Here is a 17600-nt window from a genome sequence, read left to right on the forward strand (position 1 = left end):
TATATGTCCTCGTTTTCAAAACCCACACTGCAACACAAAAAAACTGCACTCCAAATATCCATTTCGAACGTTTGTAAAAAGATAAATTTTTGTATACATCTCAGTGTGGACAGAAAAAAGTAAAAAAAGAAGAAAAAAAACGTGCGTTTATAAACAAACCAACAAGCCAACAATATTTACATATATTAGTGTGGACGTGGCCTTAATTTCAAGCAAGATGGACATTTTTTCTGAGAAATCTGTTAGGGCATACTGTGCTGTGTGTATACAGGGTTGCGTCTGATCAGCACTGCAGTTTATGCACATTGGTTTGAGGCTTCATTAGCATTCCTGATGCAGATGCAAGAGAAAAGATGCAAACACTGCTGATATATGGCTTTGGCCTAGATCTGCATTGTGGCGAGAGCAGCCTTAATTGATACTGACGGCCCTTTTAGCTTTGAGGGTAAAAGCCTGCAAAAATTTCACCTGAGAGATTTGACAAGGGCATGGCGATAGAGACCATTTCCATCTCAGACGGGGAATATTGTTAAATATAAAAAGACATGCGTGTAATTAAGTGCTGGCGTTTGATGAGTCTCCGCTAATTCTTCAGAGGATTTGTTATAGCAACACTTAACTGAAAAATAATAATTACACTGTGACTTGATTATCTGTCTATTTTTTTTTTAAATACTCAAATACGGCAGGGTGTTTGATAAGTCAGTCTTCCGATGGATAATCCCTGGAGTAAAAGCAAGGATTTGAGGCGTATGAAAACCAATTGTTCACTTTAATATTGTCCTTTCCCGGTGTCAAATCCAATTTGCTCTATCAACTTGCAGGATGATTTTTTTTCCTGTTCTTAACGTCTCTCCGTCCCACATATCCCGCTTCTTTTGAAGCGTGTGAATATTTCATCTTAATTCTAAGGATATTTGCTGGACTCTTTCTCTGCACAGAGCGAAGCAAAGCACCCGCCGATTCCTGTCGACGCCACAGCGGGTGACCGGAGACTGAAATTAATGAAAAGACGAGATACTGCAACTGAAGAAATAACCAAATAAACGAATTATGGATTGAACGAGTAAATAAATAAATGATTGAACAAATAAATAAATAAATAAAAACATGACTAAATAAGGGAACAAATGATCACATTTGCAAATAAAGTGCAAAATACTTGCGGCTACCGTTGGGTCATCGGGATGAAGTGAAAAATAGAGCTGTGTGTCATAGCAGTGATAAGAGAAACCATGTGATTGGATGATGGTTCCCAGTGATGTGGTGTACATAGAAAATACACCTAAAAAGGTACCCCAGTGACCAACTGAAGAGCTTTGGATAGCTCTTCTCTCCAGGCAACGGTAAATGATCTGCCGGTGAGGTAAGACTTCAACCGACAAAGTGGGATTACAGTAATGCCCATTGAGGAGAGGGTGGACAGCAGAATCTGGTAATCCACCATATCAAAGCAGAAGACAGGTACAATAAAAGTAGAATAGGTGATTTACAGAAGAACATAGGCCTCAATCTTCCTGAGGGCCGCAGCACAAACACAACTGATTCAAATAATCAAGGTGTTCAAAACTTAAAGAGACTATTAAGCAGATGTGAGTTGGAGGTGGTTGGAGCCAAACTGTGCAGAGCTGCGGCCCAACAGGAATTAAGTTTGAGATCATTGATTTAGAACCTCCATTGGTAATATGCAGGGATTCAGTGACTGAGTGTAATGCAGTAAATGAATGAATGAATGAATGAATGAATAAATAAATAAATAAATAAATAAATAAATAAATAAATAAATAAATAAATAATTGAATAAATGAATAAACAAACAAACAAACAAACAAACAAACAAACAAATAAATAAATAAATAAATAAATAAATAAATAAATAAATAAATAAATAAATAAATAAAATGTAACTAAATAACTACAAGTTCCTGAAAAAAAAAGTGGGTAGCATGGTCACTTTACAACAAGAAGGTCACTGGCTCGAGCCTCGGCTCCTATAATGTGGTTTGCTGTTTTGGAAAATATAAACAGATGTTTCAATATAATGTTAACATACTGTATGCATGTTTGTATACTGTTTGCATGTTCTCCCCGTGTCCGAGTGGGTTTTAAAAGTGATAAAAGTTATATTTTCGTGTGGGGATTATCCAGTTGGACAAAACGTGTAACTGTAATGAACTGTGTTTGAACAAAAAGCTTCTTATGTGCAGTCTTCGGAAAGCCTATGGGAAACACTATGGGGGATGCAATCAATGAAACCAGTTTTATGCAAGCAACCGTAATAGTTTCTCCACTGTATTGGTTAACTGGGTAAGCTAAATTGGCCGTAGTGTATGTGTGTCAATGACAGTGTATGGGTGTTTGCCAGTGATGGGTTGCAGCTGGAAGGGCATCCACTGCGTAAAATATATGCTGGATAAGTTAGCGGTTCATTCCGCTGTGGCAACCTCTGATTATTAATGGGACCAAGCCAATAAGGAAACGAATAAATGACTAAAAAAATAATATGTCTAAAGAGAAAAGAAAAGAAAAGAACCTTCAAACTCTCAGCACAGAGCGGAGTGTTGCTTCCCCGTTGTCTCGACAGTGGGTGACCTGAGACTGAATGAAGTGAAAAGCCAAGCGTCTCTGTCCTCGCTGCCTGCTCAATTAGAAGCAGAATCGGGCCAAATGTATTTCTGTATGAAGTCATGCAGATTTGGCCTCGGGTTTAACACCGTGCCGCCATATGACAGACTGTGACTTCTCCGAAGGCCTGAGACATTGCTGAGTGGCCCTAATTAGTCTACATATGTCACCTAGAACAGCTTCTATGGCAAATTGCTCTGCCGTGCTCCAACACATGTCCATGTTTTCATCAAATTAGCACAGGAATATGCTGCATGTGTATACACATCGCACACTGCTAGAATTACAACCACTAACATATTTCCATTTGCTATCCACCTTTTTATGATGTCCCATGATGCTTTGTGTGAAGCGACATCTGGTAAACTACACTACAGTCAGGGAAGTGTTTGGAAAAAATGGATTGAAAAAGGTTATTCAACAGTCAAATGTTAATATTAAAGGCTACTTACAGGATTGAAATTAACAACCCCAAAAACTAAAAGTGAATCAATTTATAATTTATAATTTATAATATTAAGTCAGAATTATTAGCCCCCCTGAACTATTAGCCCCCTGTTTATTTTTTCCCATTTTCTGTTTAACGGAGAGAAGATTTTTTCAACACATTTCTAAACATAAAAGTTTTAATAACTCATCTCTAATAACTGATTTATGTTGTCTTTGCCATGATGACAGTAAATAATATTTGACTAAATATTTTTCATGACACTTCTATACAGCCTAAAGTGACATTTAAAGGCTTAACTAGGTTAAGTAGATTAACTAGGCAGGTTAGGGTAATTAGGCAAGTTATTGTATAACGATGGCTTGTTCTGTAGACTACTGGATAAACATATAGCTGTAGTGATCAGCGGTAAAGCCAGGAACTTGTGGAAATTAATTTCCAATATAAACAAATGCTGCAGAGTTACCACTAAACTCTCACCCTTTTCTTAAGCTCATCAGAAAGTGGCAATTGAGACCGTGACCATCTGTCTTTTGTTTATCTGAAAGACAAAGGTGTTAAGAGCCCAGAACTTGCTTCTTGATCTAATCAACTTTTGACATCGTCTCAAACTCAGAGATACACATGGATCAGTAAACTTGCATGTCACAAAAGAGACACAAATGGAAAATTTCACGTCATATACCTGTATATTCAAATGATCATGTATATATTTAATATGCACTGTTTGAAATACTTCACTGTATGAAACTTTGCTTATTAAGGTTTATATATGAATGCTTGGGTAAAGATCAACATTACATAGCGATGTTTAGACTCTATCTATTCCAAATAATGCCTTGGGTAAAATAGATGTGGTTTGGAAAGTGAATTATGCATAGGAAAATATTTAAGACTCTTAAATATTATCATAGTTAACCAGTGGACTATGACTATGCAAATGCAGGCCACATTATGGATGACACCTCCCAGTGACCAACTCACAGGATCATCCAATCACAATGCTGGATTTGAAAGGTGACATCCTTCAATACCGCCTTCCAGAGAAAGTATTAAAGACATTCCTGGTAAAAAGTCTGTTAAGTGTGGGTCCTAAAGAGTGTGTCCTAAAAGGTGGTTGAAGAGTGGTCAAAGTGTGGTTCATGGTGGTTTGCGGGGTTTTGTCCTAGACATCAGACCTTTTGCTGCGTGTTCCAGCAAGGATTTGGTCATTGGATTCACAGTGCTTTTTCCAAGGCGTCTGAACCATCGCATCAAGGCCACCACCTCAAAAAATCTGCGTGTCCCAGATTTCCAGGAACTCTACCTTCAAAGAAAAGGCATCTGCGTGTTCCCAGCATCGAACCACCTCCTCCAGAAATCTCCAATTTCTGCGTGTTCCAGAAGATACCGATTTCTACGCTCAAGGATAAAGACGTCGGCGTGTCCCCGACATCAGACCACCACCTCCAGAAATCTCCAATTTCTGCGTGTTCCAGAAGATACCGATTTCTACGCTCAAGGATAAAGACGTCGGCGTGTTCCCGACATCGAACCACCACTTCTAGAAATCTCCAGTCTGCGTGTTCCAAAAACTACAGATTTCTTCCACCCAAAGCTCAAGAGAGCCAAGTCTGCTTGTTTCATGCTTCAAGATCTGCAGGAAGATTCAACTTCTTCCATCCACTGCATCAAAGGCAGAAACGTAAATATTCCACTTTCCAACCCTTTAAATTAGACCTTGGCATAGTGTGTTTCAGTATAAAATATTCTAATTAATTAGATGTTTAAAACTGATATTCTTTAATAACAAAAACTTGCTCAGTTCTTTGTTATTGTAAAATAAGGTTTACCGTACCTTAACTTAATCACCTTCATCACTTGCCTATGCACTTCATTTATTGTACATTTAGTAATTGTAGTTACCCTTGATTACTATTTTGTTAATAAATACACATTTATTACATTTGTGTCTTCCTTGTGTTGATAATACAGAAAAAGGCTCTACAAGTCAAACGATCTCATTATCCTTCAGATTTGGCCAGATAATAAACTCCTCATTTGTATAATTTAACTAACAATATTTTATTGTTAATTATTTTGACAGTGGAAAGCTGTCTGGTTCCCCGTTTAAAAGGAGTTAGTTATCTGTTATATCTACATCATTTGGTCCCCTACGGGAGATTAAAATATCAATATTAATATCAATACCGAAATATTGATTTTAATATTTGACAAATCCAATTATCACTACATTATTTGGTGCCCCGTGTGAGGCCTGGCTTAGATTGAAATTGAGCCTTCTGTTTTATCAACACAATGTTTATGCACTAATAAAACTGCAATAGAGGTAACTTTAGCAGGAAACTATTTCAGTCATCAAATTTAGACAGTAACCAGTTGCAAAGGCAAAAGTGGTTCCCTCTAAGCCTGACTTGATTGTTGTCCCTGCTCAAATACTTGGTACTATTTATGAATAGGGTGTTTATGAAGTGATAAAAGTTTGTGATTTGCCATTAAGTCCTGAACCAACTTTATCATGGCAGAGATTTTCTGATTTCAAAATCAGTAAATTGTAGTCTTGTAATTCTGAATTATAACTGAATTGCTACTTGCATGTATAACAAAGGTTTGGTTCACCTTTTGAGTCTATTTAAATTCACAGTGTCTTTGTGAAACCGGTCAGGCAATGTTAACACCTCTGACCATTCAGTGATAAGTGCTAAATTAATCAAGCCCCATTCAGTGTGTGACACCCATTGTCTTAGTGGTAGACTAGCCGGCAATTATGTGTTAAACATTCCACAGTTTACCTTGGTTGGGGGGTGCATTTATTTTATATAGAAAACACAAGTTTATATATTAAATAAATATGGCTGATATAACAGTTGAAGCAGTGAGTCAAGCTGTAAAAGCTGCTCCATTTTTGAAGCTTCTTTTTAGCCTAGCACAAAATTTACCTGTACAACCAAATCAGGATATGTCCCTCCCCCAAGATCAGAACAAAGTTTTGTATTTGAAGTTTGAGGAGCTCAAAAACGAACTGGCTGATTTGCGTAGGGATAATTTGAAGCTAAAAGCTGAGATATGTAGATTGTCTTCAGAGACAAAAAGCCTACATGCTATAACTGAGAGTCAGGAAGAACAGCTTGAAGGTGTGAAAACTGACATGGCCGCTCTGCAAACAGAGCTTGTCCAGACCCAAACTGACTTTTCAGCACAAACAGAGGAGTTAAATTCTCTGAGGTCTAGAGAAACTAGGACCAAAGCTGAAGTAAGATCAGCATTGCGTGACATTTCTGAGCTGAGAGAGAAGCAAGAAATGGACAAGGAAGATTGGATAAGAGAAATGGATTGGATTGTGGACCAGATTAGTGAATTTGAGGAAGCCAGACATTTTTCCCCCAAGCACCCTGAATCCCAAACCGAGCACCCCCGCTCCTTTGATTCAGCAGGTAGGGAACCCCTGTTGTGTAGCTTTGAAAACAGAAAGCGTTATCAGGGTAGTGATAATGTCAGAGCCCGTAGTGGTCTAAGCCCAAGTGCTGACCCATTTAGTAACTATGAAGTTGCATCCAACTCTCATAATACTGTCCTATCTCAACCTAAGTCTCCAAGTATGCCACCTCCAAGCGATCATTTGTCATTTCTTAAGGAACTGGCATGTGACATTGAAGTGTTTAATCCTGAAACACCAGGAAACAGCATTGAGCTGTACCTTAAAGATGTCCATTTTGCCTTGTCATACCTCCCTGAGATTACTATGTCAGATAAACTTTTCATTTTGAGGACGACAACAACACAAGCTGTCCATAGTTTTATTGACAGGCAGAGTCCAGCAATTTCCAATGATTTCAATGAATTGTGCAAAGCCCTTGCAGCAGAATTTACTCTACATGAAAACCCCTATACCTCTCGTCTGTCAGCTTTTAAAATCAAGCAAGGCCGCCATGAGTCTCCTAGAGAGTACTATGAGCGTTTAAGAGAGATGTATTTTGCTGGTAAAGATTATCCTGATGCGGAGGAAGACCCTTTGTTCAAGCACCTGTTTGTTGCTAACCTTTACCCCACAGTTAGAAAACAGCTCGCACTTTTCAACATTGAAAAGACTTGGGCAAGTGAGTTGAGGCAACTTGCAATACGAGCTTGGGATAGTGGGAAGGTAAATGCAGATAGAAAGACCAAAGAATATGCTTACATTTCTGAACCTGGACAGGACAGAAAGAACAAAAAGTTTCCCGCACATTTGGATGTAGTGTCAGAACCTGACCAAAACAGGATTCCTAGCAAATACAAATTCTTCCCCCAATCAAAGTCCTTTGACAAGAATGCCAAAAAGCCCTCTGCTGGAGAGAAAAGGCAGCATAAGGACAGAAGGGAGAGTAGACAGAAAAGAAAGAGAGATGATCCAGGAAACAACTGGAATATGGGTAATGGAATTAGGCAGTCCAGAGGTTTTGAAAGTAGGCATGATGATGATTTATTATCAAAAATGCACAACATGCTTCAAGAGCACCTCAAAAGCCTTAATTCTGAGGAGCATAGCTCCACAGACAGAGACCAGGTTACCTCTGCTTGACCAGGTCAGGTCACCTTCCTCCCCACCTAATTCACACCTCAGAGAGTGAATGTCAGCCATAGGGAGGGAGGGGGGGGGGGGGTAGCTTAAAACGAACAGGGCCTTCAAAGTCAGCAGACTTTTAATTGCCCCTGTCATCACATTCCTTTAATTCAGGAAAGGAGTCATAATTCTTTGTCTCAGTTGAAATATTCCAATCAGTCTCTAATTGTCCATGCAAACTGATATTTTTTTCTTCATGCCTTTGACAATCCTCTAGATGGTCAAACCAACAGACAAGACCACTCATAAACTAGTTACTTGGCACCTTATGTAAAATATTGCAAATCACAGCCAATGTTGTAAAAATTGTTGCTAGTTTCAGCCTTGCAATCTTTCCTTATAGGACATCCTTCCAAAGAGAAGAATAGTTTGATTGAACCTGTAGTACAGCTGCAGAAGCAGGCAGAACCTTCACATTTTAAACATTTGCTGTTGATTAAAATACAGACCTTACCATACCATTAGCAGGGTAATTAAGATAATGGATGTCATATAGAATGTTACTTGACCCATTAGTTAGTCTGTCAAAGAATGCAAATTTTACTTAATGCCAAAGTGAGCTTCGCTCCTGATAAAATGGCAACACATTACATCCTGTTATATTTGGTACCAAGTGAACTTGTTTGGGGAATCGGTCAGTCGGGTAAGGAAAGGAACTATGCATAATATGAAAGTGCACTCAGTGTACATCCTTGACAGTGCAACACCAAATTATGTCATTATCAAATTTGGTTTCTTGCTAAAGATGCTTTCGTTTCAGACAAACATTTTTCAGTATTCACTTCTAAAACTCATTGTCATGTAACTGTTAAGCCCCTTGCATAAAATTTCCATTTCCACATAAACTCTTCAAATAGTTCTTAAATTATTTGGAAATTTAGTCATATTACTGCTATGCCAATGGTCAAAAGGGAAAGTTAAGTGGTATGTTTTGTTCCTGTTTTACTTTATTCCATTGTCCAGACCAACGACTTCAGTCCTCGATTCGAACAAGGAGGGGGGATGTAGTGATCAGCGGTAAAGCCAGGAACTTGTGGAAATTAATTTCCAATATAAACAAATGCTGCAGAGTTACCACTAAACTCTCACCCTTTTCTTAAGCTCATCAGAAAGTGGCAATTGAGACCGTGACCATCTGTCTTTTGTTTATCTGAAAGACAAAGGTGTTAAGAGCCCAGAACTTGCTTCTTGATCTAATCAACTTTTGACATCGTCTCAAACTCAGAGATACACATGGATCAGTAAACTTGCATGTCACAAAAGAGACACAAATGGAAAATTTCACGTCATATACCTGTATATTCAAATGATCATGTATATATTTAATATGCACTGTTTGAAATACTTCACTGTATGAAACTTTGCTTATTAAGGTTTATATATGAATGCTTGGGTAAAGATCAACATTACATAGCGATGTTTAGACTCTATCTATTCCAAATAATGCCTTGGGTAAATTAGATGTGGTTTGGAAAGTGAATTATGCATAGGAAAATATTTAAGACTCTTAAATATTATCATAGTTAACCAGTGGACTATGACTATGCAAATGCAGGCCACATTATGGATGACACCTCCCAGTGACCAACTCACAGGATCATCCAATCACAATGCTGGATTTGAAAGGTGACATCCTTCAATACCGCCTTCCAGAGAAAGTATTAAAGACATTCCTGGTAAAAAGTCTGTTAAGTGTGGGTCCTAAAGAGTGTGTCCTAAAAGGTGGTTGAAGAGTGGTCAAAGTGTGGTTCATGGTGGTTTGCGGGGTTTTGTCCTAGACATCAGACCTTTTGCTGCGTGTTCCAGCAAGGATTTGGTCATTGGATTCACAGTGCTTTTTCCAAGGCGTCTGAACCATCGCATCAAGGCCACCACCTCAAAAAATCTGCGTGTCCCAGATTTCCAGGAACTCTACCTTCAAAGAAAAGGCATCTGCGTGTTCCCAGCATCGAACCACCTCCTCCAGAAATCTCCAATTTCTGCGTGTTCCAGAAGATACCGATTTCTACGCTCAAGGATAAAGACGTCGGCGTGTCCCCGACATCAGACCACCACCTCCAGAAATCTCCAATTTCTGCGTGTTCCAGAAGATACCGATTTCTACGCTCAAGGATAAAGACGTCGGCGTGTTCCCGACATCGAACCACCACTTCTAGAAATCTCCAGTCTGCGTGTTCCAAAAACTACAGATTTCTTCCACCCAAAGCTCAAGAGAGCCAAGTCTGCTTGTTTCATGCTTCAAGATCTGCAGGAAGATCCAACTTCTTCCATCCACTGCATCAAAGGCAGAAACGTAAATATTCCACTTTCCAACCCTTTAAATTAGACCTTGGCATAGTGTGTTTCAGTATAAAATATTCTAATTAATTAGATGTTTAAAACTGATATTCTTTAATAACAAAAACTTGCTCAGTTCTTTGTTATTGTAAAATAAGGTTTACCGTACCTTAACTTAATCACCTTCATCACTTGCCTATGCACTTCATTTATTGTACATTTAGTAATTGTAGTTACCCTTGATTACTATTTTGTTAATAAATACACATTTATTACATTTGTGTCTTCCTTGTGTTGATAATACAGAAAAAGGCTCTACAAGTCAAACGATCTCATTATCCTTCAGATTTGGCCAGATAATAAACTCCTCATTTGTATAATTTAACTAACAATATTGTATTGTTAATTATTTTGACAGTGGAAAGCTGTCTGGTGCCCCGTTTAAAAGGAGTTAGTTATCTGTTATATCTACATCATTTGGTCCCCTACGGGAGATTAAAATATCAATATTAATATCAATACCGAAATATTGATTTTAATATTTGACAAATCCAATTATCACTACATAGCTTAATGGGCTAATAATTTTGTCCTTACAATGATGATTAAATAATAAAAACTGCTTTTTTTCTAGCCAAAATAAAACAAATAAGACTGAAAAATGAACAGACATATTGTGAACATGTCCTTGCTCTGTTAAACAGCATTTGGGAAATATTTAAAAAAGAAAAGACAATTCAAAGGGTGAATAATAATTCTGACTTCCACTCTATATATATATATATATATATATATATATATATATATATATATATATATATATATATATATATATATATATATATATATATATATATATATATATATATTTCTGACAAATATTTAGAGATGTAATGACTCACCATGTGTTAAGAATAACAATACTAATCTCATGATTTAGTCATGTTAAAAAAAAACTTACAATTATTTAAAACAACTATAAGGTGATTTTTTTTTTCAAATGTTGCACATTTTTTTCTGATTATTATATTTTCTGCCATAACTAAATTGTTATTTTAAAAACTTTCTTTAAAAGTATATAAAGCATAATACAAACAGAAGAAGACTAATTAATATAAACAAACTAAAACTGTGAATGTGCTGGAAATATATATTTTTAAAAGAAATTTTCTGGCATTTCTGGCATCAGCTGAGGTCTTTGCACATTTACAAAGTTCACTGCTAAAAAAAAATCTTTTACTGGGGACTGAGATGACTGGTGTGGAGAGGAAAGCCTTTCCTAAACCAGAGAGCATGTCAACAGGCTCTCTAAATCCAGGGGACTGGCCACTGGCATAAGTTGAACATCATTATAAAGTTAAATAATTAATATAACTTGTAAAATTATGGCCTGTTTCCACTGAGAGGAACAGTACGTTTGGGTATGCGTCACCTTTATCAAGCTTGTGTTTCCACTGCCAAAAGGTAACCCTTTTGGTGGGCAAGGTGTAGGACAAAGTTTGAGACTACGTAATCTTTTTTCTCAAGGAAATGTCACAGAAATGCCGTACGGGTTGTTCACATATCATATGAGTAGCAATTCTCACAAACAGATGCTTTATACAAAAAATACTTGTATATAAATGTTTATTACAAGCCTTTCTATGTATATGATTTGATTATAACTGCAGACCAATGATGCGAAATAGCCTACTGTAACATCTGCAATTATATAAAATAAATAAATGCAACATACAGTATATGAACACATAGACACGTATGCTCGTCACTGATGAGTAGGTAAAACGAGCTTACGCCTGTAAACACAGCGCCCTATTAAAAAAATGTATCGCGATTCGTTTAACATTTGAATCATCACATATTTCAATCGACTTTCAACCGGCTCACAGTGCATCGTTACATGTCTAAATATATTGAATATTAATGTATGGGGATAAAAAGAAAATAATCTAAAAGAACAAAATGAAATACACTTATAATAATATAATGTCTTGTTAAAATAATAACTATAACCTTATTATCATGATGGTAAAAATACAGACCTCACACACAAACATGGCTGTTGCTGACTGTCTTTTTTGTTTTCTTTTGTATTTGATTTGTATCATGTAACTTGTGTATCTCTTTGCATAAAGAAAAAAAATTATAAATGATATATGAAGTGCAAGGCCAAACATATTTCTCGCACAGTTTTGACCACACATACAAATTAAAGTGAAACCTTATTATTTGTTTCAGTCTTTTTGAATGAAGAACAGAAAGTGCAGCCCATAATTTAAACCGCAATATTCACGTGCAGAAAAAGGTGGATACTGCAGGCGTATAGAGATGTGGATCATCATTTTGCAGCTTAATATTTCAAAGCCGAAAGCCTCGGATATGATTTACCACTGCTTTGTATTGGATTTCACGTCATAGCACTGATATAAAATTAAAGATGTCTCATGTTGATAATGCTGCGATGATTTTGTGGATTATTATTTTGGTAGGTGTAGCACTAATTTCCATTTATACTTCTGGATGATCTGATAATCTTTTTTATATATAACTAGTTTTCTCTCATTTTGTTTAGCTACATGTTTAGCAATAAAATAGACTAAAATAAAGCATTTGATATGAATGAAGCTGATATCAGCATACCAATAATGCGCTATCCTTATCTTTCTGTTGCATATGTTTGGGATGCAGTCTTTTATTTAGTGTTAAGCTCTAAACAGCTGTACTGCTGTAAACACACAAACCCTCTGAACCTGATCTAATGAGATCTACAGTCCAAGATTTCTCATTAGCTATACATTTTCAAAGCATTTTTAAAAAGCTAATGCAATACCACACTGTCTGAAGTGAGAAAGATAGAAAAAAGGGGGTTTCATTGAAGTCGGCTTAAAATTAAAAGCCACAATTTTCACATGTATGTGTAAAACGCATATGTTAAAGGTTTTTATTTTATTTTATAATGTTGACATGGACAAAATATCCTAATGTTTTCCTGTACTGTAAAAAAATAAAAACAGATATATTTGTTAACCTCTGCAGGCTAACAAAGTAACTTTTATAAATATTTTTGTAGTTTGAATCAATATGTTTATGTTGTATATTAAAAAAAAAAAAAAAAATATATATATATATATATATATATATATATATATATATATATATATATATATATATATATATATATATATATATATATATATATATATATATATATATATATATATATATATATAGTAGTAGTAGTGGTAGTAGTTATTTACTAATTAAAGTTACTATATAATAATAATAATAATACTAATAATAATATTTCCTTACATTTATAAAGCGCTTTTTCTGGACACTCAAAGCACTTTACACATTAGAGGAATCTCCTCATCCACCACCAGTGCGCAGCATCCACATTTTGGCACTTTTAAAGGGGTGGTCCAGAATGTAATTTTAATGCTTGGTTGTGTTATTAAGAGGCAAAGAAATGTGTGCTCATGTTTCACTTAAATGAAATCATGTTATTTTTTCATTATAATTTAAATCTCACTTTGATTATATACAGTTACTCAGCTAACATGAAAACGACTGATATATTTCCTAGTTCCTATGAAAGGCCTGCCCTCAAGTGACTCTGATTGGTTATCATCATAATGTGCTGCGATTCGCGGATCGGCTCCACGTCACGCCCCTACAAGCACGAAAACATGCTCTGAACAAATCATTTGAATCAGTGAGTCAGTAAGCAAATACATGCTCTGAACTAATCATTTGAATCAGTGAGTCAGTAAGCAAATACATGCTCTGAACAAATCATTTGAGTCAGTGAGTCATTAACTAAAAACATGCTCTGAACAAATTATTTGAATCAGTGAGTCATTAACTGAAAACATGCTGTGAACAAATCATTTGAAACAGTGAGTCAGTAAACAAAAACATGCTTTGAAGAAATCATTTGAATTAGTGAGTCAGTAAGCAAAAACATGCTCTGAACAAATCATTTGAATCAGTTAGTCATTAACTGAAAACATGCTCTGAACAAATCTGAACAAATGGTTCCGTTCCGCTCCACTTTTAGACACACACTTGCAAACTTTCCCTTCTCTTGTTCCCTTGGGGGAATCCCTGCCACCATTTTAAAGTGTGTTCCACTTCATCCAGTAAATGAGGAAAGGTTTTGACAGAGGGAGCGAGTCGACTTCATTTAGCCTGTGTTTATATATATTTATGAAATGTAATGTGTATAAATTATATTCTGAATGTATTAAAGTAAAGGATTCAGAACAATAAATACAAGTAAAAGCTAAGAAAAAGAATCATTCTAACTACTTAACTGAAGCATTCTAATAGGAAATAATCAAGAAATGTATTATCTGAATACTGTGAATTGAATATTTCCTATTTCCTTTTGTTTTTGAGCAGCAAGGTTATTATATTCAAAACTAATGCATTAATCTAATATAATGTTAGTTACAAAGCTGAATTTCTCCCAACTGCTTACATTTATCTAAAACATGACCAACTTATGTTTGGGCATGCCTCACACTTTATTTTTTATTTCACTTAAGTTATTTAAATGAAAAAAGGGAGATTAGTATGGATTAATAAAAAAAAGATTAATTTAAAACGCAAGACACATTATTTACAATAAAACGATACATCAATATGTATAACAGACCTATCTAATGGTATTAAAAAATGTCATTCTAAAATCAATAACACAATGCATGATAAATAAAAGATTATACTCCACATTAAACTCCATCAAGCAAGCTCATGCTTAGCTGCCTCTATTTTTTATTGCTATGCTCACATCCCAAAATCCAGTGTAACATTTCATTTCTATCACATTGAGATATTAGCCAGCCACACAATATCTGTTGCTGTTTCCATCCCATATGGACTTTAAAGAAAAGGTTTGTCTAAAAATAAGCATTTTACACTTGCCCTCATGTCATTACGATCCTGTATTACTATCTCTTCTCTCAAATACAAAATGTGCTTTTTGAAAGAAAACCCTGGCCACTTTATATAATGAAAGTGGACTGGGCTGGAGCTGTCAAGCACCACAGTGACAGAAAAAAAGCACCAACAGAACATCACAGAAATGGTACTATATTTCTGTGCTTCTCAATACAAAAGCTTTGTCAGAAGAACAGAGCAAAATGAAGATCTGTGTATATTTTGACATCTGCCCTGAACTTAAATCACTGGCTCACTGATCAGGTCACAGCGGAGAGCAGTTCACTGGAGAGGAAGATTATCTCTGAATGTGGTCTTAATTTAGGTCTGTTCTTAACACAAAACACATGTAGGCTTCAAAAGCGCTGAAATATAATTCGCACTTCATACGGATGACTTTTAACCCTCGTTAAGCCACTTTTAACACCCATAATGCATTTGAAAACTCTTTCATTTTACACGTTTTTTGGATCTAAAAAGAAATGTATTATATTATGGAACTTAATAATTAAAAAAATAAAACTTATATCATAATGCAATTAAACACACACTCTGAAGAAAGCTGGGGTGATGTTAAGTCTATGTTGGGTCAGCATACTCTATGCGTGGGAGTGACAACAGTCATGAATATTTCACACTTGAGGAGAGACAAAAGACATTCCCCACTGGCTAATGTTCACCCATCCAAGCATCTAAAGCAATGCCCGGGTGCAAAAGCTAGCCCAAACTAAACGCTTGTTGTGTTACTTGCTGTATTATTACCATGTAAACACTCTGGATAAACAATGTATGTGCACTTATACAGCATGTAAAAAAATGTATATATTTGAAATGGTATAAAACGTGTTTGCTAAACTTTCTTGTGCATTAATCCAGCATTTAATAATCAGTTCTAAATGACTTTGAGACACTGAAGTAGTGTATATATATATATATTGCCTAAATAATCATAGCCTTTGTTCACTCTTTTCAAACTTTGACTGGATCAGTTACGGTAAAAAAAAAAAAAATAAAAAAAAATAAATAAATAAATAAATAAATAAATAAATAAATAAATAAATAAATAAATAAATATATAACACAAATAACATGCGTCATGTTCTGAATAGAGCAGCATCAGATCACGGTGGTCCAGTGAGGTTAAATGGGTTATAATTCAAACACATTCATGAGAATGAAAATGAAATGACCTTTCAAGGCAGTGGACATGCACAACTTTAAGCAGCTATAGTCATCATTTGTGTTAATAGTGGACATGGGAGGAGCCGGCGTGATGCACGCTCTGCCGAAGTATTCTATAGATTACCTAGCGAGACAACATTTGTTTTTCAAAATGAGTTGGAAAGTGCACCTCCCAAGCTTTATACAGGCATGTCTCTCATGTATTTATGGAGATTCCGCTGTTCTTTCTGGCTACAGTTTACGTCACTCACATCTCACGTGGATGATTGTACCAACAAAGCCTCGTGAGCGTGGACGCATTTTTAAAAGCACACACTTTGGTTGTTATTGTGAGTGTACACAAAAAAAAATTATCTTGGACCCAATGTTGGGTTGCATCAGTCCAGCATCTCTTTAGAGCATATTTAAAGTTTAGAATATTACAATGTTATTACTGAAGAATATGAATCTTTTTATTGCTATATATATATGGAATAATGCTATATATCAAATGTGGAAACACATCTGAGAAACCCATTTTTTTTTTTTAAACAAAAAATGATGTGTAATGTTTTACACAACATAGTTTGCTTGCATAATCATTTACTTTCCCGTTAAAAAATAAATAAATAAATAAATACACATTTCAAATTGCAATATTTATATGCCCCTTTTTATAAAAAACAATATTTTCTTTCTAAAAATGAGATATGAGATATATTGACACTATATTGAAAAACATTGAGATGTTCAACAAAGCATTTTGGCACCACACTCTTCTGCAACTTTTTTCCTTTGATTTGGTGCATTAAGAAAGCTTAATATAACAAATTGTGACCCACACTCATGAGAGCCTATTTTGTTTTAGTTTAGATGCATTACTTAAAAAATATACACAACATACAACACACAATATAAAAATAATATCAATATCGCATTATTGATAAAACAATCAGTGCGTTTAAAAAGCAGTTTGCTACACGCCGAGGAAGGCTTTGAACTAAAACATTTGTGTCTTTTGTATCTTTTACCAGAAACAAATGTAAAATAAAACAACAACTGTGTGGATCAAAATTCCTAATCTATTAACAAAGAGTTATTTATTTTTTAATTTCAATAATTATTTATTAATTTATTCCAATCTAATATTACATCATAGATATGTTATCGTTTAAAAAAAACACATTACGTAAATAATTAAATGCACTCCATATTTTTCAAACTTAAAATACCTGAGCAATTATAGTTTTCAGCATCTTTTACCTTCTCCAAAATCCTATTCCTGTATTAAAATCTATTTTTATGCATCTCCTCATGATTGCATCCTTCTTGAATGATAAAAATCTTCAAAACCTTAGTCATTGTTACTGCATAAAAAAAAAATCGCCACCAAAATCCTATTCAAAAAGTCTCCTTTTATGTTCCACAAAAAAATAAAAATAAATAAATCACCTGTGTGTCAATCCAAACCTATCTGGCTACCACTTATTGAGCGAGCCATTTCTTCAAACACAACTGTTATCACTCAGCTTTCCTAAAAGTTTT

At 35.2% G+C, this 17600-nt stretch overlaps 1 protein-coding gene across 48 annotated transcripts in view; it reads right to left on the reverse strand.

Annotated features, from left to right (window-relative positions):
- nrxn2a (neurexin 2a) overlaps positions 1–17600 on the reverse strand; it is a 708141-nt gene that overhangs the window by 582664 nt on the left and 107877 nt on the right.

The sequence above is a fragment of the Danio rerio genome, chromosome 21 (assembly GCF_049306965.1).
Source record: "Danio rerio strain Tuebingen ecotype United States chromosome 21, GRCz12tu, whole genome shotgun sequence".
In the NCBI taxonomy this organism is placed as follows: Eukaryota; Metazoa; Chordata; class Actinopteri; order Cypriniformes; family Danionidae; genus Danio; species Danio rerio.